Source organism: Anas platyrhynchos, chromosome 23 (genome assembly GCF_047663525.1).
Source record: "Anas platyrhynchos isolate ZD024472 breed Pekin duck chromosome 23, IASCAAS_PekinDuck_T2T, whole genome shotgun sequence".
Lineage (NCBI taxonomy): Eukaryota > Metazoa > Chordata > Aves > Anseriformes > Anatidae > Anas > Anas platyrhynchos.
In genome coordinates this window covers 1,523,195-1,547,216 of record NC_092609.1, presented here as the reverse complement: position 1 = coordinate 1,547,216, position 24,022 = coordinate 1,523,195, and the positions used below count along the sequence as shown (strand labels likewise).

General features: G+C 44.4%; 1 long non-coding RNA gene across 3 annotated transcripts; it reads left to right on the top strand.

Moving 5' to 3' along the window:
- Positions 1–2,296: 2,296 nt before the first annotated feature.
- LOC110353626 (uncharacterized) lies at positions 2,297–18,680 on the top strand. 3 transcript variants are annotated; one of them, XR_002404376.4, is made up of 4 exons: positions 2,297–2,463; positions 2,811–2,966; positions 12,933–13,134; positions 16,732–18,680. It is a non-coding gene; the product is annotated as an uncharacterized lncRNA (long non-coding RNA). The 3 variants fall into 3 exon arrangements; XR_011804755.1 differs by lacking the exon at positions 2,811–2,966; XR_011804754.1 differs by lacking the exons at positions 12,933–13,134; positions 16,732–18,680 and adding an exon at positions 4,408–7,158.
- Positions 18,681–24,022: the final 5,342 nt, after the last annotated feature.

Here is a 24,022-nt window from a genome sequence, read left to right as displayed (position 1 = left end):
CTCTGCACCCTCTTGGTGTTTGACGGAAGCCGAAGCACATGCCTCAGGACAGGCCCAAACAGCTCCGTTTGGCCGCTATTTGGTATGTGGGCATCCCCCAGCTCCGTGTGGGGGACAGAGGCAGCTCAAGGACCAAACCCCAGAGCCTTGCCCCAGCAGGCCAGACGTAAGTGCCACTAAGGGCAAGAATCCAGAGACACCATTGGATCACGTTGAGGTGGGACTCAGAGCTTGTGCTTAAAACCCCTTTTCCCTTCTTCCACATGGGAGGAGAGGCACCAGCACACACTCTGCCCACACTGCTTCACCACAGCATTGTCCAAAGCACACAGAATAACTCAACAAAAAACAGCCACAACAACAAAACCCCCCTGTCTCCAGGGCGGGGAGCACTGCTTGGGCACGGCCGCTTCGGGTGAGGGACGGTTTTGTGGGTTCGAGGGCAGCTGGGTGCTGAAGGCAGGGATTTCTGAGGGAAAATGTGCCCAACTGAGCAGGCTCATTTTATTTTTAAGGTGCAATAATCTAGTGTATGGCATCAACGTAGTGTTGCAGCTGCCATTGTCCAGCAGGGAAATGGCGGATGGGTGAGTACTGGGCCTGAGACCTGTGCTGGGCCTGCAACCCTGATAATTAACGCCTTAAGTATCCCCATTGATATTTAAGTTGTGTGCTTTAGAAAAGGGGCAGTAGTTCAAGCACTCAAAAATGAGGGAAGGGGTAAGGAGAAAAGCTGCCACTTCTTGTGTGAGGCAAAGGGGGTTTCTCTGATCAACAGAGGGTCCTGAACCAGCTCAGGTGAAGGTCTTGTGGTGGTAGTGCCCGGTTGTGTTTCTTCTTGTTCTTTGAGGCATTTCAGTAAGTAGCAACAAAAATAATGGGCTCAGGAGATGTGGGATCTCAGCTGGCTGGAAACCTGGCTCCTGCTTAAAAAGTAGAGTGTCTGGATACTATTAAAATAGAATTTATGGATGTGGTGTGTTATGGCTGAGGTACTGTGTAGTGTGGCTCCAGGGCATCTTTAATCCTGAAGTTCTCAGGGTGCTAAATGAGGCCAAGGGGGCTCTGCTTGAGAGATGAGTCTTATTCAAATTTCTTACTTTTTTCCTTCCAAGGAAGGGAATAATCTTTTTCTGCTTATATTCTGAAAGAAGTAGGAGGCTTTGCTGTATCAATTTCTAAAGCTGAGTACTGTCGGCAACCTTTTAGCAGCAGAGCTATGCAGGCGGCTTGTGTGGAGGGGAGAGGGAAGAAAACCCCTCAAAACAACCTTGAAAATCTACTGTCAATACAAAGGTTATACAACTCAAAGGCTATGCAACAGGGATTTTGAGTTACTCAAATGTCTAAGCTGACTATTGAAAAGCTTGTTGTGCCAAAGACTGCAGAAAGATGCTACCTTTTCCTGGTGTCCTGGGAATAGTAAAGATTGTAAGAGCTCATTTCTCTATCTGATATTTCCTGACCTTTGCAGCCTACTCTATATGAACAGAAAAGATCAAGCTAAAGACGTGGAAGAGCTCTCAGATGAGCAGGTTATTTAGTCTAAAAATCCTGTCACATCTGAGCTTTATCTCATGCTTTAATACAGCACCAAGCTTGACTTTGTCACTCTGATTTTACCTGTCTTTTTTGTTTTGCTAGTCCTAATTGACCCAGAGTCTATGACAGTGCTTGAAAGGGAAAAAAAGTGTTTGATTATTGCTGGGTTTTGCCACTTCAGCCTATGGAGAGGTGATTTAAAGCAGGACAATCTGCAATAGAAGTGGCTGGGGAAAGACTTCTATCATTGTGGAAATCCCCTAGTTTAATGGGGCAGGAGGAACTCAGAAAATGAGAACCCCAAAATACTTGAAAAGCTACCGAGGACTCAAATGTAACTGCTGATAAAAAATATATGTACATAGTAGTTTCCTTTTGGCTGGTTCTTAGTTCACTTGAAAGAAAAAGTGAAATTCAAAGCTCTCATAAGGAAAACCAATGTGTTTTTGTGGGCAAATGGCAATATTATGACTTCAGGAAAAGTATTTCAGATAGAAGTATAGCTGGTATGTCAATATTAGCGTAATGTTCCACAACTGTTCACAGACAGTGTTTCAGAACATAAACAATGTCAAATGTGAATGTTTTGTAAGGCAAAGTAAGCTATTCCTTTAGCATATAGCTCTGTCCAAGCCCCTCTTCAGCCAGTTGAAATGTGTTGGTGTAAAACATTTTCAGCTGTTTCCAGTTAACATTCTTGTCACCACAGCACTGCCTATGTAGTGGATGGGAATAAATAGAGAGCTGTGGCTCACAGTGGGTCTTTAGCTTCACATTAATGTGTGACTCTGCAGACCATGGTTTTTGTTTTGTATGGCTTGTGTCTTGTTCAGAGCAGATGGGTCCCCAATGAACCAGAGGAAGCCTGTACATCAGGGAGGATGGAGCAGTTGTGGATCTCTTTTAGACGAAGAGAAGATGGCAAGTAACGGCCTTGTCTGGGTTTGAGCACTCTCAGTCACTACTTCTGTAGGAACACATGCAAAGGGATAAAGGGAGATGATGCTCCGAGTGCAGGAACAAAGGGTCAGGTTGCTGAGATTCAGATTTTCCTCTGTGCAAATTTTAGCAATATCAAAAATCTCATTTCTGCAGCTTCAGTGGTAATGTTAGGTTATACAAGTTTATCTAGTGGTGCTGCCTTTACTATTTCCTTTCATCTAATTGTATAGCTTCTGTTAGAAGCACATTATTGCTTCAAAACATGGTGCAGAAAGCATACCTTCCTGCTTGTCATGGGCATCTCTCTCTCCCGTGTCCTCTGTCAGCCATGGGTGCCTCACATCTGGATTCTGTCTCCATTCTGCCGTGAGCCTACACTGCCTGTCCCCTAACACAAGGCTGTGACCCTCTGTTCAGGAACAATGCTGTTACTCAGGGGGTCTCCTGTTGGCTTGTTAAGAGAAGTGTGACTTCAATTGCTTGTAAGTAACACACTGTTAAGCTGAGATTTTTCCTGTTTTCTCCTAGCCAATATATCACTCGCTCTTGCCTTCTGTTAACAGCTTTGACTTCTCCTGGCATTACAGCTGGCTTGCTCCTTTCAGTGTTGGCCAGGAAAGGGAGTGAGGAAGGTGGGGGCTCCAGCTGTGCTGCTGAAGCTGTGTGAGGAATTTGTCATTGTTAGAGACAGTTTTATATTTCCTTAATGCAGTTAGCTGTTCAGATGCTGGTGGGGCCATTTGTCTTATTTAGTAAGGCTTTAGCTCTGTGCATGTAACATAGATTCACCTCTAGGATGACGCTTATGGGTGTTTCATGCTTTTCACCATAGGCTTTGTAGCTGACTAGTTAGGATTTAATGCTACCAATGTCAATAATCGTAAAACTAAGCTGAGTAATGGCACTGATAACTTTTGGCTCCTTCAAGCAGCGTGATGGCTAGTAACTGCATCTCCTATCCTTGTAGGCATTAGAATAATGATACTACGTGGATATTTTACTTCATTGTTATTGGTAGTGAATAACAGTAAACAGCAAAAGCTGTAACACTTGAGTCTAGGAGAAGAGGGATGTCTAGTCTTAGTTGTTGTCATAGAACAAAAGATCTAATTTTGACTCTCACAGTGCTGGAACTGCATTGGTGTCTCAGATTCATGCTCTTCAAATCTCCCTGGCTTATCTAAACCACATTGGTGTACTTGAAATAGCCCAGCAAGGTATTGCTACAATGTGGGACCAAAAAGAGCTGTTTTAGAATATCATTTTTAAGTCAGGTTTGCCACCTGAAGGAGTGTCTCCACTATTTAAATGTTAAACTGCTTCCAAGATGTTTTATTTAAACTGAGCTCAGTTTTGTAACTATATGCAGTTTATAGCTAGAGGTAAAACTGGGGGATGTAAAACCTGTCTTTGTCAAAGCCCAATGTTAATTACAAATCCTTGGGGTTGCTAGGAAACCTTATCTTAAATGAATGTACAAGCAATCAGGCTAGATGCTGATATTAAAGTGATGCTGAGGAGATTTTGTCTTATTCCTCCTCTCTCCTGGCTGTGATAGGAGATTGATTTATATGAAGCCATGTCAGTTCAGGATTTAGGAAAGTCATTCCTCTTCTGAAATGTATTGGAAATGCAGTAAGGGGTGGGGAGAATGTTGTCTTTTGTCACATCTATTTTGTAAAAGAAGGGGTGATGCTGACAACACCCCCATTAAAATGTGTCCCTTATTTATTAATCCTGCCAACCTCTTTGACTGGAAGCTTCAGGGTTTTTTAAAACTTGTATTTCTAATGAAGACCAATAAAGTGAAGTGCAGCTTGCCTTGCTCTAAGTCAACAAGCTTTTATTACTCCATCTTAAACTGGCAGTAACAGAATATGACTCTGCTTGCAGTGTCTGTACCCAAAGTTCTGCCTGTTTCAGGTGCTTTGAAGACACACAGTAAGGGACTACAAAGGCAGCTGCGCTAGGCACAGCAGAGTCCTGTTCTGCAGTGAACAAAAACAGTCTAGAGAAGAAAACAGTCAAAGCATCATTGCCACCCTGAAAAATGGGTGACTTAAACATTGAAGAGGACAGAGAAAGGGACGCCTTTTCTGTCCTGGAGTCCGAACTTCTGAATTCTGGTGGAAGTGGCTCTTCTGAACACTGGGACAATTCAATGCACTTCGTTGTACTCTCAGAAATGCATGTGCTTGTATGAGTAAGTGGGCTTCATTTGCTTTCCGCAAGCTCTGGCAGAAGTTAATGCTGAGACGTGGTTTAAATTGCCATACCATTTCTTTATGCAGCCTGCATTTACTTCTGGGGCAGGCTGCTACTAGAACACGTCTTGTTCTCATGCATGCAAAAAATACCCAGCAAGATTTCTTGAGTTGTGGGCAGCTCTGAGAACATAGGATGCTGAAGGGGACAGCTAATGAAGGAGTTTGTGTTGAGAGGTGGAGATACCAACGAGAGTGCTCTTGGCTGTGATAGATTTTCTAATGAAAACTTCTTCCACCTCTTTTCTGTTTATTCCGAGTTAAGACAGAGCGGAGGATGGTCTTGCAGTTTAATTCCACTGATATTTTTTTTCCACTGGACAGGAATATCTATGAAATCGAAGCAGGTTGGAAGTCTCAATGGCTGGGTATTGATTCAAAACTCCTTGGCGAAAAGGGAGCCAGCACATTGACAAAATAAACATACCTTGTGCAGCAAATAGTTTATTGATGATCTGCCTGCAATGAAGTCATGGAGTCGACCTTCCTGCCTTGACTTACAGGATTTTTCTGACTACGGCGTTGAAAGGGCAGAAATAATGCATTAATTTCATGTTAGAGCTGGGGGAATTACCTCTTTGGGTTTGTTTGTCATGTCAGCTTTGTTAATTACCCAAAGAGCTTTCTTGATAGTTATTATTACAGGCAATTTAGTCCTTTCAAGCACTGGAGACCAAGCCTCTGTAAACAAAAAAAGTGTGGGTCTGTTTGTACTGCTGTCTAACCTGGGCTTCTAATCGTGTGTGTGTTTCTGGGGAGTAAGTCCTCCTTACAGGGAGGGGGCAAGATTAGGAACATTCCCAGCAGGTATCTCGAGTGAATGTTCAATAAAAGATGTTTGCTGGGAGTTTAATCTACCGTTCCCTTGTCCAAATAGTAAACTCTTACACTGAAATAGCTGTATCGAGGACTTCTGGCAGCTGTCCTCCACTTAAAAAATAAATCGCCGTCGTAATTCTGTTTGTGTCATCCCTCTGAAAAATCAGTCGGTGTTTTTAAGCTCAGTAACCACAGGAGCTTCTTGTTTTGCATCGGTTCGACAGCATCACACAGGAGTCATGCGCAAAGGCTCACCTGTTCGTACTGCAGGCAAAGCTGTCGTGTTGCCAAAAGGAAATATTGTTTAGTGTATGCCAGAGAAATGCTGCTCCCCTGGGGAGTCTGTTTCTGACGTGTTTCTAGCTGCTCTGTCCCTTGAGGGAAATCCTGTAAGGATGTAGAGCATCCAGAAATATTGGAAATACACCCGGCATGCTTCTATTTAAAACAAACTTGGGAGAATATACCACTAGGGCCTGTATGATGCCCACAGTTCTTCAGGAAGGGGCTGTGCCGAGCACCTGGAAACTAGCCACACAAGTTGTCTGCTCCTTCTGAAACTGTTAACAGTCTCGTGTTATTTGCAAAGTAATTTTGGGGAGGAAAAAGGTGAAACGGATCTAAAACTACTTTAAGTCTTAGTCCTGAAACCCTTCTGCCTGTGCTAAAGTGGAATAATGGCACTTAAAACTTGATTTTCCTTTTTTCCTCCCCAAAGGACCTTTTTAAAATCATGTCAGTGAACCTTTTTGATAGAAGTAGCCACTGGAAAAATGGTCATTTTGAACAGAATACCTTAACAGGTCTACGTGGGAGTTCTGGCATTCATTCAGCCCTTTGACACAGCTGCTAACCAATAAAGTCTTCTTTATTCTGCCTCTAAATAACTCTTGAAGTCTTTTTGAATTCCACCAAATCATTTCCCTTCATTGTAGCCCTGATTTATTCCCAGCTCATGATCAAATCTAAATGAGAAAAAAGGAAGACTTTCCTGAAGCTGCCCTAATTGGATGGGTAGGCTCGGCCGGGCTCCTGTCTTCTCACGTTCCGAATTTGCATTTTGACTTTTTCCTGGAAATCAAGTGAATTTTCTCATTCGCTGCTGCTGGAGCCTAAGGTTCCCATTCACCTCCTCTAATCACCCATACTGCGATGTAGGCCTTGAGATCGTAAATCTTTTTCTTAAATTGGGAATCACAGCGCAGGATATGGCCTCTTCCATTCTGACATTTTGTAATATCAGCCAAGATCTCTGCAGCCCCAGCTGGCAAACAGAAGAGCAGGTTTTCATTTTAAAAAGGGAGGTTTCACTACAACTTTAGTTTTGTATCTCTGTGTTCATGCAGTAACGTATTGATTGCTAGCTGCTGCTCTATTTCATAATTATGAATGACGTGTTCCAAATTTTGGGGGTTTTATGCCTCAGCTTTGTGCAAAAGCAGTGTTTTGTTGAGAAGCATGTCTGCCTCTATGCTACAGCAGGCTGAAACTTTGCATAGCCTAACATCTTCAGAGAGCTCCTTTCAAGTGAATTTAATGGCAGTGAAAGAAGACTGACAGCCCTGGAGACAGAGGGTCTGATCATCCTGCTGTTCCTGTAATGAGTACAACCCTAATATTCCTGACGTGGTTCTACATTTCTTGAGGTGCAGCTCCAATACGCTTACCTTCCTGCCTGGCAGATCCTTCCAGCCCTCTGTAAGTGGAGCTGAGCAGCCCAGATCAGTTTAGACAAAACACCTGGTCCTCTGCAGTCCCAGGTGGCGGTGTGATGGAGGGTTTAAGTGGAAGGATCTGTTTTTAACCTTGGCCACATGAAGCTGCAGCAGACAAGGCCTGGAGATTGAGGCTCGCATGTCCTATGTCTGTGTGAGCTCTGCAGAAAAGCTTCACTCCTCGACTGGCTGATTGAAATGAGGTCCTGGCCGGGCTGGTTTGATAGTTACTGTCCCAGGAGGTGCTATGTCTTGATTAAAATAAGCTTTTATTTGCCTTTGTAGTCCTGTTTTGCTGCAGGAAAATATTGCTAATTTATATAGATAGGAGCTGAGCTGACAGACTGGCTTGTGCTCTCTTTGGTCTTGATAAAGATCCTCTTGAAATCCAAGCGTGCTAATGATTGACACTAATTGTTTTCAGTAACGTAGTGAATTTTATGGATAATGCTCATCTGAATAGATGGTCAGTGCAGAGACTGGAGTGTAATCATACAGCAGTCGCTGTGGTGGCAGTGTCCTTTAATCAAAAGGTCAAAACAATTTGTGGCGTGACTTTTGTTTAAAATGGTGTTTACCATGGATATAGATGGCCCAAAAAGGATTTAATAAAGGTGACTTAATCCTCTGGAGTTTAGTGAGATGGAAGGATGCTTATTTCTTAGATATACTGACAGATGGATTCCACTGGGGTTGGTCGGGATTGATTTATCCACGTCTTTTAAAACTTATTCTGTTTCTCTCAACTGGCTTCTGCTTGTCACTTGGTAAACTGCTTGGCCTCGCCAAACATCTTCCACTGGGTTTTGTGGAAGCACCTCACTGCACCACCGAGAAGGGATTGACTCTGTTTCCAATACGAGATGATCGCTGCTTTTTATAGTGAAAGATCCCCGGGGGCAAGGAGGGATGGAGGAAACAGGAAAAATTCACTTGGCCATATTAAGGCCCAGGACTTCTCATGTTTTCATCTCGTGCAGTTACAGTGACTGTTTTTCATTCTGAAGTTAATGGCCTTGTTGGTACCTGAAAAAAAGGATCTCGATGACTGCTCAATAATTCTGGGGGCAGCGCTGCCTTCTAATGGCACAGGGCTTGTGTTTGCAAACGTGAGGCTGGGGGGACGTGGGGAAAGGCTGCCTGCCTCGCCTCTCCGCCTGCTCATTGAAGTAAGTAAAGTTCCCGTGATTTACCTAACCTCTCTGTGTAGGCAGACAGATTTAGAGCCATTTGAATAGAAGAAGAAGCGTGGTTTGAGCTAAGGGAGGTTAGGGAATGCAGGTAAATTCAGTAGCAAGCTGACCGATAGGTTTATGCTGGTGTAGACTGTAAAGAACAAAAACAGCAATAATGAAAGCCACCATTATAAATCTGCTCCTTATTGCTTATAGCTTCAGGCTGACTTAAAATCAACTTTTATTAGCTCCATATTAGGGGATTGTTTCCTCTGGATTTGATTACTAGGACGGATATATTTGAAATCTGCATTTCCATATAGATAGAACTGCTCTCAGAACCCTGCTGCATTCCTGAGGAGGCAGAGGAGTTCGCCAGGGCTGATTGCTTTTAAAGGACTCGCTGCGACACAGGCCAGGGAGAATGTGGAGGTGAGGCATTAGGAGGGGACGTGTCACCTGGAATCAGTCCAGCAGACGGAGGTCTGTAGTTGCACGGGGTTTTATTTTGTTAGACTAATGACTGTCGTTGCTGCCTGAAATCAGTGCTGTTGCACTGAGTCCTGCTTTTTGATGAATAAAGAGATGTGGAAGAAAGGATGCTGCCACCCTGTTTTGGGGAGAAGAAACCTAGGCAGAGGTGATGTTGTTTTCCTTCAGACCTGCAAACTGCTGGTTTTTCCCACCTCTTTTTCTGTGGGCTGTTTTCTGACACTAGTGAAATGAATTCTTAAAGAAATCAGCTGAGCTTGGGGCTGCTGGAGGTGAGCAGCAGGAACAGAGGGGATGAGCTTCGGGATTAGCCCTGCCCAGTGAAGCTATTCCTCTAATCCTCCCGCAGGTTGCAGCTCCCGGGTGGTGTACATGGGGTTTCCCATGTTTTCTTTCCATCTCTAGCATAGAGAGAGACCTGGAGGTGAATTGCTTTGCCATAGGGTCTTTTGTCTGTGAAAAAGGAGGAAGTCTCTTTCATGAAATTTTGACATTTGCAGACAAATGGTGTCCTGCAGCCTGTGCCAAATTCCCTTTCTTCACATGTAACCCTTGCTACAAACACCTCCTACCTTGATATTTTTAGTGACAAGTGGAAAATTGCTCTATTAGCAGAACAAGGGGAAGTTAATTCCTTCCAGCACCACTTTTTTTTTTTTTAAGGCCTTGAAAACTTGGAATTGAATATGCAATAACAGGTAGAAAAAGACTGAGTACAATCATGTAAGAGCAGAATTACTCCAAATTGATTTTTCGCCTTCCCTCTTGTACTAATTTTGTACCTATTTGATGTTGCTGGAATGAGCTGGCTTTGAATGGAAGTTAATGTCAAACTTCCATTTAATGTAAAGCCCAAAGGTGGGATTCAGCTGGCAGATTTTTAGGGTATGGATTGGGTTAGGCCAGGTCCTCAGCTGTCTTTGCAATGTGTTATTCTCACGTGTTTAGTTCATTCTCTATCACAATGAACTTTTAAGACCAAGCTGTGGTACACCTGTAATGAAGAGCAGGAGGAAAGGAGCTGTAGCTAAACCACACTTTGCACAACGATGCTGCCTTTGAAACAGCGAGCTTTGTGTTACTGGTCCTTGGCTGCCTCACAGCATCAAATATTCATTCCGTGTCTGCATTTTGATTGAGATAGTGTGATACAAGAAGACATGATGTTGCTTTAAGCCAGCAAAATCGCAGAGCTGTCAGAAAGGAGACCACAGCTACACGAAGCTCTTTCTTCAGAAGCAGCAGTTAGCAGGCACGTCTGGTGTAAGAAGCAAGTGCTGGAAAAGCAGGGGATAGCCCAAGAAGAAATGAATTGCTCGTGAAAGACATGGTGTTTGGCTTGAAGATGTAAAATCTCAGTCCTTTTGTACACAGGAAGAAAAAGCAATTTAATCTGCAATACAACAGACTGCATAATAAACAGGTACAGGTACATAACCTGTTAACCCTGAACTGTTGGCTGCTCAGACTGTATAATAAAAAGCCCTGTCTATATTACCTGGAATTATTGCTGCTATAACAGACTGTAGGTAATAAACAGGCACGGGTATATTGTGTTCACCTCTTTCTAGAGGCAGAAATGTTATTTTTTCCCTCCTGCTGTTCATGGCTCAAGCTGGGCTACTGAAAGGGCCTGGGTTTGGTGCTGTTGGCAGTTAGCACAGGTCAGTAAGGACTGAGTGGTTTCCTTTCGACAACCGTTTCATGACTGATGCAAATAAATTTGGTAGCTAAAGACGTCCTCTGATTTGAAGGGTGTCCATGTTGCCAAAACCACCAGTATGACCAAACACGTCTGCATACCAACAAACCACTGTGCTGCCTGCTTGCTTTCAGCTACATTGAGGGTGGTTTGCTGGTGGTGTGTGTCTTCAGATGGAGGAAGAAGATGGAGCTGGGAGGATTTGTTGCCAGAGCACATGCTGTCAGCTCTGAGAGTAAACCAAGGCCACTGCTGGCAGGCTGCTGCTTTCACAGGACCAGTGTTCAAAAGCTTCTGTGCTTTATTTTCCTGATGTGCCTTCTCTGTAGCAGTAGGGTGCTGAGCTCACCTCCTGTGTTTACTGCAGCTCCTAGAGTTAACTCTGCCTTCACATTCAGGGGAGAAACCATAAAAAGAAACATTGAACAGTGCTGGGCACCGAGGAAGGTCCACCCAGTGATCAGTCACAGTCAATGGTTATCTAAGCTGCTTCCCTTGATAACTACTTGTTAGCTCAACTTGAAGAAAGAAAATGTAAGAAGGCATTTGTCTTGACAGTTTTACAGGCCACAGGCTTGTAAGAACATCGCTGACAAAATCATGCATTTAGCCTTTATCACAAATACTCTGGACAAGGGAGGGATATTTATTAGGGCACGTTAAACTGCTGACCTGGCCAGGAAGCAGCCGACTGTCTGCTCAGTGCCCTGGGAGACAAGAATCACCGCTCCTGGCAGATGAAAACCCAAAATGTTGCTCATGCTGGTTTTGCCTTGGGAAGGAGGGACGGGGAAGCTGTTTCTTTACCCACAGTTGTTGATGCCAGACCATCTGAACAGTCTCTCCAGGCAGTCTGAGGTATTGTGTATGCCGTGCATCTATGTAAATGGAAAATTTCTTGCATTTAAGACACTGGACTGAGGGATAGGGTTTAATTCTGAAATTTTACATATCTACATCAGTGCAAAAAGGCTTAGAGCCTTCATCTTTCCATCCTGAAATCCTGCATGCGCAAGACAAGGATAATGTTCCTAAATCTGACTTTTGCATTAATGTTTCTTGTTAGACTGAAGCCTTGGTTCTGAGCTTCCTTGCTGCTACTGTACTTGTACAGTGGCACAACAGGGCCCGTGTTATGTGATAAATAGTTTCACCACGCACTGCACAGAAACTGTGAGAGAAGGGAAGAGCTCTGCATTCTTCAAAAACATCAGAACAGAAGCATCAGGGGCAGTTCTGCCGAGACAGAATTTGACTAAGTCTTTCAGTTCACTGATCAATATGAAATCAACACGGGGATGAAAACGAATCAGTGGCACTCGATAGCAGTGGCCATCACCCATGCTGTTCTCATTCACAAGCGCTAAAAGGAAAAGTGAGCAGACAACAGATCAAACTGAGGAGCGGATGATCCCTGCTGGAGACACAATCATCGACTGGCTTCGTCCCGTGTCCCAGAGGAACTCGAAGCTGAGCCTCTCTGGAAGTTATAATTGTGTACATCTGCAACAAGGCAAGTCTTAGTGCTGAGAGACTGTCGTCTGCCCCTTTGCATTTTAGCAAAGCTCATCTTTTATTTATGCCATGTAAAACCTTTTGTCAGAGGCTGTGCTGGAGGTTGCTGCTGATGGTCAGGAGGCTCTGATTCCTGGCTTGGTGCTGCAGCTGGCCGTGTGCTTCTCCTCTCCTGCATGTGTGAGAGCAGCTCAGCACCAGTTGTCCGTGGGTGTTTTGAGCAGGTTTAATACTGTCCGTGTTTCCTGGTTCCTAACTCAAAGCACACTGAAATGCAGCAAAAAGTTACCTTGATTTGAAGGAGCTCTTGTCTAGGCTCGGGTTTCCTACAGGCTGACCTTTGAGATGAGACCTCAGTGCTGAGAGAACAGCAAGGAGGCAAAAACGTGCATCTGGCTGGATGCAACTTATTGAAGGTTCCGTGTGTTCAGTGGTTGCCAAAGCTGCTTTAAACCCTCTGCTAAATACTGAATTACAAGCCCAAACTTACCTTCCCTGCTGCCACTCAGGAAGCTTGTCTGATTCCATCCATAATAGGCTTGAAAAACGAATAGAGTGATGGGTCTTATAGAATTATTTTTCAATCTCTGCAGCTTTTCCTGCTCATAGTTACAAAAGAAATAGGTGCTCTCCTGAGCTTACACATTGAGTAAGCAGTACTGTAGTGGGTGGCCTCAGTTTTGGCTCTCCTCTGACACAAGTGTCCTTCTCTGAACGTTTTCTGCTACAGCATCTATTCTCTGAAAGTGTTTTTCTCTTCTTGCAGTTGCGTGACCTTTTGTTGGAGGATGCCCTCGTGGTTAAGGCTGCAGCGTGGTGCTGTGACAGGGGAATCGACAGTCGGTGCTTGCTTGGTGTAGTGTAAGGGCCCGTGTGGTTAGAAGCTGATTTTCATTTACTTGTGGGCTTGAATGAAACTACTGCAACTCCCACGCCTCTTTGTCATCTGGAGCCAGAACTTCAGAAGCGTAAGTGGAATATTTCCTCCGGCTCCTGCGGGGCTCTGGCAGCCAAAGTTGACTCAGGGCGTATTCGTTTGTGCCTGGTAGAAAAACCAGCTCCACTGAGGGAATGTTTCTTCCAGAAATTGGACAGGCATTTTAAAGAATGAAATAGATGTTGCTTATTATTTATTACAGCTACATCCCCAAAGGCCGTAACTTGGAGGCAAGCAAGGCATCACAAATACAGAATGTGGTCCAGCTGATGTCTCTGGGCACCCTGCCTCCTTTAACCTTCTGAAACTGTTTGATCTAGATGATAAATATTAAGCCCAGGAGAAAAGTACTGTGCCTTCCATGAAAGTTCATGTCCAGTAGCTGTTGCTGGCATATAAATTTAGCAACGAAAACATAAAATGAAGTGGTAATTAATACTTGCCATTTTGTAATTGATTGATAGTTGTTGAAATTGAAATTACTTCCTAGGGAGAGAAAACAGGATTTAGTACAGACCAGGGCAATGCTTCTAGGGCTCAGAGAAACCTGCACCTTTTGAGGATCTATTTTAGTCCTTTCCTTGTAGGATCCCTAATAGAAAAAATCAAACTCCTATCTCTTCAGCTGCTCCCTTTTTGCAATTAGTTTTTTAGAAGCAGAAGCAACTGAAACATTGAATTTCCAAACTATTGCACATGGCTCCATGGAAAATCAGGGGGTTTCCACACTAGAAAAAGAAACAGCTGAACTTACGTTATTTAAAGTTTTACAGCAGTTTAACTGTGCTATCCTGGGTTGGTATAAGGCTAGTTAAAATCACATGGATTCACAATAACTTCCATTCTGATTTTCTTTAAAATCAAGCAGCTCCAGTCTAGTGAAATTGAGTAGCTCTGGTCTAGCAAAGGGGAATTTAAGAGCAGTGGCAAACTGTATTCAAGTGTTACTTAAATCAGGCTGAGTGGAATGTGAATGCTTTAAGACAAACCCCCTTATTATTCATCAAACTTCCAGAAACTGCGCTGAGGAGTGTTCCATTAGTGGAAGGTTTTAAGCATAAAGTTACTATCTTATTAAATCAAATCTAAGCAGTTTAACTTCTCTAAATACATTCAAATAAAGCATTTTCCAATCAGGAAATGATGATGTACGTAAATAATCTAAAATGCATCAGCCACACCATTTCTAACTACCTTCTATTTAGGTACCTAATTACTGCAATTCTTAATGTCTGAAGTCCAGGAAAGAAATCTGGGACGATTAAGAAAAGTAATCTCAAATGAAGAGGACAGTAGTGGGTGAGGAACAGTTAATGGATGTTTCTTGATGGCTACAGCCTCAGCCATTGAAATCTTGGGAGGGCACTAATGATGCAGCTTTTAGCTGAAAATGAGCAAAGAGCACTGAATTAAAATGCTTAGGTATCAATAAATGCAAATTTCTCCTCATTGAGACTTCCTTTATAAATGGATGTTTTCCAGTCAAGCTGGTTTAATTAAAAAAAAAAAGTGCAAACTTCTGCTACTCGAGGCAATGAAATGCTATTTCTGGAGGCTGGAGGTTGCTATTCTCAGAGTGCAGCAGGCAAAATGCAGCCTGTGCTCGCCCTGCTCTAGCTCGCTGGTGGGCATCGTAAACAAAATCCATCTTTTTCTGAAGCCCTCTCTTCAGCTGAGCTCCAACTCTGTTCTTTTCCATCAGGGGGTGTGTGTGTGGAAACCTCCCAATAGCAGTAATTCTGCAAGATGGTATGTGCCATTTTTCAAGGTATTTTGGAAATGATTAGTTGCACGGGGATCTCTCGCCCACCGATGAAACAATCATTGCTCTGTGTCATTCCTCAAACATCTCTGTCAAGCTTTCATCGAGGCTTCACCTGTCTGAAAGTTTGGAGAGGAAGCGAACTAGCTGGTCCCATTGTTTTGGGGAAGCAAGTAGTTGTACTCCGGCATTAGAACTCACCTGAAGGAAAGGTTTTAGTCCTGACTTAGCTCTGTTAGCTGCTAGTGGAGCTGCTCGAGCAGTTTGAAGTTGAGCTTGCTGGGTGCCTTCCAGTGTTGGACTGGTTCTACCCCCACGTATTCCAGCTGTGTTGACAGAGCTGCTGCTGATTTACACCGGGGTGCTAAGGACAGTTGAGCTCATGCTTGATCCACTGCTCGGGAATGTTTTCTTTCTGTCCTATTTTCTCTGTAAGAAACACTAATTGATATTCATGCTCGTATGTCTTATGAACTATGAGTCAGAGGAATAAAAGCACTTAATCACTTAATGAAATTATTGCCTCTCCAGGCATGAAAAAGGTGGTGGTGGAGGGGAAGCATGAAATGTTTTGTGTGAGTCTCTTCAAAAACAAGGCTGGTTCTGCTTTTGTAGCGTGTACGATTTAACGTGTTCCTTTCTTGTACGCTGGTTCATGGGGAGAGTAATTGCTAATGCTGCTGCTGTTCTGCAGCTGTATTCCCCACCAGGCTTCCAGAATCAGCAGGCTGCACTTCGGGTAGAAGTTGGGTGTGCTGGGAAGGTGGGCTGCTCAGGAAAGGGAATTGCATTTCTGAACTGGAAGGGTGGCTCAGGAAGAAGAGAAATAAAATCACAACGTGCCACGGGGTGACTGGTGCCAGCTTATAGCTTAAGAGCAGCAAGTGCTCAGCTCTTAGAGGAGGCTTTGAGCACTGTCTGTTTTCACTGGGTGTTAAACATCAGCAAGTGGTGTTGGATTCACCTGGGCTGGCCTTCTGCCTGGCAATTCGGCGATGGATCTATTTCCTTTATCAGCTCACCTGCACCAGGTGAGCAGTAAGACAAACCCGAGGGTTTTCCAAACCACTCGGTGACACGTTTTGCAAATCCACAGATGACAACCCCTGAGTTCCAGCCAAATTCTGGTTAGGCCAATAGCTCCCTGTGTCCCTGAAACCGCCTCTGCTGTGAACTGTTCGTTACTTCCAGCCCCAGCCTTGTCTGCAGTCTCTCTCCGCATGTTCTTTTGCAGGGCCTGTGTTCTGTTTGGATGGATGTGTGAACGCTGAGTGAATTGATTCTTGTCAATTATAAAGACTGCAAGGAGTCTGGAGACTCCCTGAGATGAAAAGCACTGAAAAAATGTGCAACATTAATTATTTATCTCTCGCTGTCATTATTGTATAGGGTTTAAATTACTACTTCAAAATCATTTCTCATTACACTGTTCTGTCATCTCTATAGATACAAAGAACTTATATACTGCAGATATTAAAGAACACAAGCCACTCTGGATTTATAAGGAAGAGGCTCTTCTCCCCTCCCTTCTGTTCCTCCCACTAGCCAACTGGATTAGTTTGGACTAAATTAAATAGGCTCAAAAAGCCAAAAGAAAGAAGCAAATCAATATAGAATAAGAAATTAAAAATCACTTCATTGAATTTATTTTAATCTGCAAAGTTGTAAAGTGCTTAAACTGCAGATCTCACACTCTGAAGAAATCCGAGGGGATTCTCGATATGAATTTTGAATGCAGCACTCAGGTTTGTGGTTCTAGTGCATAAGAAATGAAGTTTCTTTTGTTTCCAGTGGTCAGCTAACTAGATTTGTACTGGAGGGTGGGAACGAAGAGGGTGGATGCTCATCATGTGTTTTTTTGCACAGCGCCAGCGCCTTGGTGGCAAAGAAGCCCTTTAGGTTCTGTGAATGTCTCACCCTGGAAACAAACAGCTTCCTCCTCTGCTGGACCTGCTTCCCCCCTTAGATGGTGCATTCTTTTTTTCCCGTGTAATACATCATTGAAGCAACTCATTCTGGTGATGAATTACTCGTACATGTTATCAGATGGGCCTGTTCTGATACTCCTGCATCATCCCGAGTATTACACTAATATATCAGCAGACTGAACTGTTGCTCCGATTATATGCCTCAGCCCCATATATCACGGTGCTCACACATGCACACAGATCCTGCTGGGATGGTGCAGCCTGGAAATGGGGCACCGAGGGATGTCCCACTCGAGCTTGGTTCTGGAGCTGGCATTTTTGCACGGGGCCGAACTTCAGGGGAGGCTTGGAAAAGGGATCATTAGCAGACAACTCACATTTTTAGGGCTATGTAGTTGTTTCAAATTGCATGACCCACATGGTAATGCGTTTCAAAGCCAGCGTCTCTGGAAATTTGGGCTTTTTATGAAAAGTGCTCGTGCCCTGCAGCTGTTTTTGAAGCCTGGGGTCTCCCCTCCTTCCTCCTGCTGAGAGCATCACCATGTTAACCCTCCAGCATCCTCGGCGGTAAGAGAACCAAGTGCATCTGAAGGGTGTGGAAATGGAGCATAAAAGGCATATTCTTCAATCTCAGAGCATTCAGGGACAGGCTGGTGGGGAGGGTTGTCTTTTTTTTTGCTGGTTAGAAAGTGAATCTGCCTTGGTGCAGACTCCCCTGCTCGTGTTCAGGGCTTGTGCCCCAGGCCAGGCTGTGTTCAGGTGGTTTGAACTTGGCTTTAAACCTGCAACTCCAAAGGCCTGTACTTCTAATCCTGCTTAATGCTGTAGTTACTTAGCTCAGGTTTTGTTCAGATAACATTTAATTCCTCTTCTAAAGCCAATCCAACATAGCTATACCTCATAAGCTTGCAAAACCAGCCTTCAAATTTGCAAGAACAGGGTTTGTTCTCCTAAAGTTCCTGGCACTGGTGCTCCCAGGACCCAAACCAGCACCTGCTGAAGTCAGCAGAGGCTGCTCTAGAGGACATGAGGTCAAGTGTCTAGTACAGAACAAAAAAACACACAGCAGGCTTTGCAAATACACTGCCAGGTAGCTTGATTTTGTCCCAGGCAGTCTTTCCCCTGCCCTGGTACCCAAATGCACGCATCCTGCTGGAGGAAGAATGGGCTGGATGTTTGCAACCTCAGCCCCCGACATTTGTCTCTGAACAAGATGTAGCGAGGAAGCTTACGTTATTTGCATCTCAGCCAAGATGTTTATGGATTTGTGGATAACTTTAGAGACAGGCATTTTATATTCAGGGCAATCTTTTGCAGCTGTTGAAAATGAATTGCAAAATTAAAAAAAGCAAGCAACTTGTGAGGGGAAAATAAGTCTGGATTTGAGTAGGAAACTAGAAAGTAAATAACAAGGATTACGCCACAGCTCCAGGGTAACAACATAACATAATGCTGCACTGAGATAGAAAACAAGAGTGGAAGAACAAAGTGGAGATGTAAGATTGATGGGAGATCAGGTTCAGCCAATTCATATTTACGTGGGAACATGCAGATCAAAGCATGTCTGGAAGCTGCATCCTCTGTCTGAGGACAGGTTAGAAAGTGGAGGGGTCTGGTCTTATCAGATGACCCAAGCAGAAAGGGAATTTGTAGACAAAGTGTTTGTGCAAGACACTTTGGAGTTTGGTTGTGGTGCCTCTCCAGAGAGGGGTGCATGGCAGCATCTGTCCCTGCGAGCAGGGAGGCGCCGTGCGTGGCTGTGCTGGGCTGGGGACTGCAGGCAGAAACTCTGAAACCAGCAACGAGAAGCCTCAGCCCCCTGAGGTAGCCCTGATGGTTACTAAATTTGCCGATGACACGTTTAATGCACCCGTTCTTACCAATAAACTATCATCAATCTTGAAAGGTGTTAGAGCTGAACATGCTCGACAGCATGACTTTGGTAATTATCAACCCACTTTTACCCTTTCTTGATCTGCTCAAAATGCTTCGAAAATAACTGCCTCACTTCAGGAATGTCACCTTTGTCTAAACATTTTTTAATACCCAACTCTCACCGTGCGCTTGTCTCATCTGACACAGCTATAATTTATCTGGCTATCTGATGTCTTCAGACATTAATATTGTGATCCTGGGCTGATTGACCAAGGGCACAGTTAAGTACCTAAACTACCAGGAAAGCATTAAAACAGAGATACGGTGAATCTGTGCAGTGAATTGTTGAGAAACACAGCAGACTGGTGTGCCCGCTCCAAAGTGTTAACCAGATGAACACGAGCATCCAAAATCCACGCAAGTGATTTGAGTCCTGCTGTACCCAGTCTGTCTGGATTCAGCTGCTGTGACAATTTGCTCTGTACCTTGCTCTGAATGCTCTTTCTCCTCCCACAATTCCTGCCATCTGAAAGAGGACCGGCACGTATCGGTTATGTTCATTAGCTTTGCAAAATGTGACTGTGATTCATAATCATCTGCTGCTTTGAGACAAACAAAAACCAAAAACATGTTTCATCTCCCTTCCCTGGCAGTAGTTGTCTGGGGACTCAGGCTGGTGCCTGGAAAATCAAAGCCTTGTGGAAATGCTGAAGCTGAAGGAAGAAGTGAAATGAAACTTTTTCTAGCTTATGGGCTCTGGTAAAGCATCAAACTGTGCTGGAAACGCTGTCTTGTTTAACCTCACTAGGAATTCCCTCTGTACCGGATAGCTTGGCGTACATCTGGATGAAATGTGGGCACTGGAGGTTGCTGTTCTGCTGTACAAATGTGCCCTGCTGTCACCTCCAGCATCCTGGCTCTGTTCTGTTACCCGGCACAAGTGGTTCCCTGGGATGGGAGCATGGTTTGAGACCCTCACAGAGCTGGAAAACAGCAATGTCACTGTGCTGTAGCTGCCTCTTGAAGGATGAAAAAGCAGCCTAGCATGTCTTCTCCTGAGGCCCTCGTTCATAGAGCAGGATGTGCTACAGCAGCATGTCAGGCAGAGGTGAGCATGTTATCACAGTGGCATCAACCGCATTGTTCGTGTCAAGCCCCAGAGGAGAATGTAATGAAAATAGCTGCTGTTCCTTCTGTTAATCTGCAGGGACCCTCAGGGAGGGTTTGAGCTTTAAATTAATGTTACTGCTCCTGGAAACCACCCATGGAAAGGAGCAGGAGCTGTGACTTCGGTCATCGAGCTCAGCCTTTGCTTGCTGCTTCTTGGACACAAATGCCAAAGGACAGAAAAAAAAATCCCCGAACAGCCCTGCTGAGCTCTGCCACTCCGCTGCCGGGTTTGGGGCATTACAAATGAGGATTTCCAATTTAGGTGCTTCCTGAAAGCTTGAGCTGAACCTTTGCAGCTTTGCAGGCTGTGCAGCTGGGCCTTACGGTTTGTTGTTGGTTGTGCGTGTTGTTTGCATGTGTGAACTGTAAGATTTTTGGGGAAGGGCCAGTCCCTCCGGTACTTTGTATGCTGATGTGCTACGGGTAGATCCTGCGACGTTTTCAAAACAAGGGTGATGTTAACAAGAATGGATTTCTGAAAGGAAGCAGCAGGTATGTTGTGTTTATTTCAGCCTCACGGAAGAGTTTAAGCAGTCAGGTAAAAAATAAATATATAAACATATATATATTCGTGCCTCTTTGCTGGTTAGCTACTGCAAGTCAGCCAGCTGGGGGAGTGCAGTGCTGCTCTTGCAGGATTTTCAGACCAACTCGAGCTTTCTCTTTGATTTTTCCCTAACAGTGTTTTCCTTCACTGTTTTCTGAAAGCTGGAGGACTTTTTCCCTTTTCCCTTCATTATTTTAAAATAAATTAGGACATGGGGTGGGGGGTAGGGCCCGAACCAGTAGCGGTGTTGTTTTTCTTTTTTTCCAATAACCCAGAATTTGCCTCATGCAGCAAATAGCTGCTCAAAGACATCTTTTCTCTCACTAGCTACAACACCCGAAAGCTAAACTTCCCTCATTAACAATTAATGGTGCTTAGGCTTCATGCTCCTGATAATGTCAGCATTGATTACATTTGGAAATGGCAAGGCCCGGCTGCAGGAAGCATCCTGAGCCTCCAGCGAGCAGGCGGCACGGCGGGGTGGTGGTTGCAAGAAATGTTGGCATTTTTAATGCAGCTTAGGTAGGGCATTGCGAAAGGTATCTCGAGCACGATGGCCACCAGAAAGAGCTTTTTTGTTCGTGTATTGGTGGAGTGATGCTGACCTTGGGACGTGGCAGCTCTGCACGTCTGCCTCAATTTTCTTTTGGAAGGGACTTGGACGGATGTGTTCTCACGTTGCCAAACGCTCTTGTTTCTAACCTGGAGCTCCAAGGTTGTTCCTTGGAGGGCACGGTGGTTGTTAGAATAGAAACAGCCTTAGGGCAGCACCTGGCCTGATAGAGGAGCCCGCTGCTCAGGCACAGGAGGGCACTGCTCTGCTCAGCTGGCATCATCTCCTGCTTGGAAAGCTGAAGTTTAGGGTGGCACTGGTAGGAACTGAATTTTAATAGCCTTGTTGTATAATGACCCCAGAACTTTATTAGGATGTACCAGCTAATAACTCACCAGTTATTAGCTCCCCATTTTTCTGTATAGATTTACTTCTTTGGAGCCGTGGCCATTTTCTCTTTATTTTTCAATAAAGCGCTGTCAACACCATCTGAAATGTGACAAACAGCAAGAGTAGCAATTAGCCTTGTCACAGGTATCAAAGCTGGGAAAACTGTGCTTAAAGCCACGTTAGTGGGACTGGAGATGTTAAGTGAGGCTGTTTGCAGGCTAATAGATGTGGTGTAGCTAATTAGAGAACGGAGAGCTGTATTTTTTCAGAAGCAAAGCACTTAGGAGTGTCAGGTGTCTCGTTAGACGTGGAAGAAAACCAAGGAAGGAGTTGGGTGGGGTGGTGCCAATGAACTGTGCTTGCTAGGCATGCAGCGCAGAGGGCCCAGCTAAATACAGGCCTGGGTAATTTTTTTGCTTAAAGAATTTAGCCAGCACTACCAGAATATTCGTAACTGAATTAAGTTGAAGAGCAGATATTCTTTTTACCTGCATGTTTTTATCTACTCCATCCCCCTGCTTTCAGAGGGAGAGCTTCTCTGACCTGCTGCTTCCTCCCGTCGTGCTGCTACAACAGCACGTTGCCCTTTGATCACTCTGTCATCTTAAACACCTGGTCCCCATCATCAGTTTTTAAATTCTGCTTTCTTTTAGGATAATGAACACCACAAGCTCTAGGTAGCATGAGAGTTTTGGCTTCCAAATAGAAGCTTTTTAGGCAAAACATGCAAGCAATTCAATTCCTAGCCTCGTGTTTTTTTTATTTTTTTTTTTTCCAGAACAACTTTGCTTGTGTTCCTTAACAATAGGCTTTGAGCCGTAAGTATAATAGATGTTAGACTAATCCCAATTAACATGTGCAAACAGAAGTTTTAAAACACCACGTCTCCATAAAATGCTCCTCTCTTCCTCCCTGCTGTAGTAAAATGCACAGCTGGAGTACTGGTAATAGCTTGCTTGGAGCATCTCGGGTGGTTTAACAGATTAAAGCAGCAAAAGCAAGGGTGGTCAGACCCATTTTTTCAGACAAGGAGAGCAAGCCTGTCAAACTAACAAGCAGTGGTACAGAAAATGTTGTCTGGCCCCAGATTTGTAAGATCAATCGTCTCAAAACAGCCGTGTTGTTACTGGTGAACACAGATTCGTTGCAGATAAGTCCTGAGGGTGTAGATTTTTTGCCATGCGGTTGTCTACTTTCAAGCTATTCTCCACTATCAGGAAAGCTTGACTTTTATCTGAAATCCCCAGCTTTCAGGAACTTGTGCTTGTACAACAAATCTCATGCCACAAACTGAGTTTGGACCATGAGCAGAACTTCAATTTTCCCACCTTTTGTAGATTTGACAGCACTGCACTAGGAACAGTTTTCCAGGGCCGTGCTGGCTGCTGCTGGAGGCTGGGGTAAGTTCTCCCTGGCTCAGGATGCTACCTGGTTTAAAATACTCTGTTTATTTATCAAAGCTTCTTCCTCAAAATAGTATTGATTTTTCAATTCAGCATCAGTTATGGAGCTGGAGCCTTGTGCAGTGGGTAATGGGAATTTTGGAACGAGAGAACAGAAAATGCCAAGCTGGGGTTTGGTGAATGTCATCTGGGAGATTAACAAATGCGAGAGGGAACGGCTTCTCAGGGAGCCTCCTGTGCTAGAGGTGAGCACAGGTCCCGAAAAGGTTTGTTATGGAGCTTGAGAGGACAAAGACAAACCAAGAGGCTATCAGGGAGGTGCATTTTTATGAAGCTTAAACATTTGAACAGCTGGGTGACAAAAATGCCTGGGGACTATTTTCCGCAGTCTCCCTGCGCAGCCTGCTTAGCGTCAGCTACCTAAATATCACCAGTTATTTCACTGAAGTTATCCCTAGAGGGGCTATAATGGGAGCGAATGGGGAGTATATTTTGGAACCAATTAGTCTTAAAAGTCTGCGTGTTTTTTTTTTTTCTTTTTCTTTTTTTGAGTACAGTCTTCAGGGAGCTAAGTACCATGTTGCCTAATGGGCTGGGTGTCTTCTATTGCCTGTACTCCATCTTCAGGGATGGCAGCTAAACATGAATCCCTGGCATCTCAAATGAGATTTTAAAAGCCCGAGATTCGAGGAGCAAGGGGAAAAAAAGGGAAGGGTTTGCTCAGCTTGTGGTTAAATGTACTGTACTACTGCATAATGGAAGAAAGCCTTAAGGGAAAAGGACGCACCCCTATAAAATAAGGAACATTACTGATATTGAGTACTTTAAAATAAGTGGTACAGTCTGAACGCCCTTTTTGTACCTTACCTCCTGCATTTTCTTGCTGTCCTCAGTTCAATATAGCAGGTATGTGTTTAAGGACTGGCTCTTATGAAGAGGGATTTGGGCACTTGCTTAAAAGCTTTTCTGAACTGGGGCCCAGAAAAGCTGTAAAAGCACCAGGTTCCAGGTCAGTCTTCAGCATCTCTCAGGGTGTGAAGAGCACAGAGGCTTCTGTGTGCGTGTGTCCTTGGAAAGCAGTTCCTGAATTCCACCCTCAGCCCCTGGTCTGAGCAGCAGCCCCCTTCAGAGCTGCCACCAGAGAGACCTCGAGGGTTGGAAGGGGACAGAAAGCCTCGTGCTGGCTTCTGTGGACACCTCGGGGTGGCCGTGAGCTGTCGCTTCCATCCTCAGAGTTGAAAACAAAACTTGCATCGTGACCTAGGCTAAACTCCCTTTTCAAGTGAGTATT